General features: G+C 43.9%; 1 pseudogene; it reads left to right on the forward strand.

Annotated features, from left to right (window-relative positions):
• The first annotated feature begins 473 nt into the window (after positions 1–473).
• On the forward strand, positions 474–1,095 carry LOC124992308 (40S ribosomal protein S8-like; annotated as a pseudogene).
• The last annotated feature ends 1,043 nt before the right edge of the window (positions 1,096–2,138 follow it).

Genomic DNA, 2,138 nt, shown 5'->3' on the forward strand with positions numbered 1-2,138 from the left:
CTTAGGCAAGCACTGTACCACTGAGCCACAACCCCAGCCCAGCAGAAGTTTTTGAGGAAAAGAATGAAGGGAAAGGCAGTAAAGTCATACATGAAGAAATAGCTGAGAAATTTCCTTGGAAAACTGCAGAATACCAAATGCAAAGAAGAACTTACAATAGGTCTGAAAAACCCACAGATTGCTTAAAAAGTAGCTTCTGACCTCAGTAAGGAGTGAGGCTAGGGATGATGGAATAATATCTCCAAAGTGCCAACTAAACTTTTATACCCAGCTAACTTAGTCAAAATATAAGATAAAAGGGGGCATTTCATAGAAAGTATGCCTATAAAGTAGAGACCCTCATTGAAAGAATTATTATACGATGTACTTCAAGAAGAAAAATGAACACAGAAAGAGAGAAAGGAAACAAGTCACAATGTTAAGCATAGAAATTTGTAAGATGGGCATTTCCTCTTTCCAGCCGGCGCCGAGTGATGGGCATCTCTCAGGACAACTGGCACAAGCGCCACAAGACTTGGGGCGAGAGAAAACCCTACCACAAGAAGCAGAAGTATGATTTGGGAAATCGTGCTGCCAACACTAAGCTTGGCCCGCCTCAAACACCCTGTCCAAGTGCGAGGAGGCAACAAGAAGTACCAGGTTTTGAGGCTGGATGTGGGGAACTTCTCCTGGGTTCTGAGTGTTGTACTACAAAACAAGGATCATTGATGTTGTCTACAATGCGTCCAGGAATGAGCTGGTCTACACCACCACCCTGATGAAGAACCGCACGGCGCTCATTGATAGCACAAGGGAAGGACCGTGGTACGAATCCCACCACGCACTGCCCCTGGCCGCAAGGAGGGGGCCAAGCTGACTCCTGAGGAGGAAGAAATTTTAAACAAAAAGCGATCAAAGAAAATTCAAAAGAAATACGATGAAAGGAAGAAGAATGCGAAAGTCAGCTCTGTCCTGGAGGAGCAAGTCCAGCAGGGCAAGCTGCTCGCCTGCACTGCGTCAAGAGCAGGACAGTGTGGCCGCGCAGGTGGCTGTGTGCTAGAAGGATGGGCATTGGCGTTCTAGCTGAGGAAAATCAAAGCCCAGAAAGGCAAATGAGCCCTCCTCCCTTCTGTCTTAGCTCATGTAATAAAAGTGTTTAGTGTTCTATGCCCTAAAAAAAAAAAAAAAAAAAAAAAAGGTAAAATGTTGATTATCTAAATAAGCATTGACTATTAACAAAAACTTCCCCCCCCATTTTAATTGGTGCATTATAGTTGCACATATCATGGAATTCATTGTTACATATTTGTACGTGCACACAATATAATTTGGTCAATATCGTTTCCCAGGACTTCCCTCCCATCTCCGCCTCCTGCTCCTTTCTTTTACTGTTCTGATCCCCCTTTGATTTTCGTGAGATCTCCCCTGCCCCGCCTTTATTTTCCTTTTTTTCTCTCCAGCTTCCACATATAAGAGAAAATATATAACTCTTGACTTTCTGAGTTTGGTTTATTTCACTTAACACAAGTTTCATCCATTTTCCTGCAAATGGCATAAGTTCATTCTTCTTTATGGCTGAATAAAACTCCATTATGTGTATATGCCATATTGAACAAAAACTCTTTTTAAAATTCTCTCTTTCTCTCTTTTATTTTTTGTCACAGTGGGGTATCAAATCCAGGGCCTCTTCTGTGCTAAGCAAGTACCATTGAGCTACACCCCTAGTCCCCAAATCCCCCTTTTTACTAAAGGTATATATACTCATATTTTAAAAAGTCAAATAGTTCTACAAGGTTAACATGGTAGCCAGCTTCTTGTGTGTCCCCCAACGATCCTCACCTCCTAGAACTCATGCCCCCGTGTCATACCCTCCTATACTGAGTAGAACTGGTCTGCATAACCTATACGATGCTGCAGAAGATAGTGGTGTGTGACATCTGAGGTTGAGGGATGAAGGACACGGCCGTTTCTGCCAGGTTTTCTCTGGGATCACTCACTCTAGAAGAAGACAACGTCCATGTGGTGAGGGCACCCAGGTAGCCCTACAGAGGAGTCCAAGTGGCAAGGAACTGAGGCCTCTTGGTGCCATTGGCTAGCACCAATTGCCAGGCTTGGTGGTGAACCTCTTTGCAAGTGGATCCTTTAGCCTCAGTCAAGGC

Source organism: Sciurus carolinensis, chromosome 9 (assembly GCF_902686445.1).
Source record: "Sciurus carolinensis chromosome 9, mSciCar1.2, whole genome shotgun sequence".
Lineage (NCBI taxonomy): Eukaryota > Metazoa > Chordata > Mammalia > Rodentia > Sciuridae > Sciurus > Sciurus carolinensis.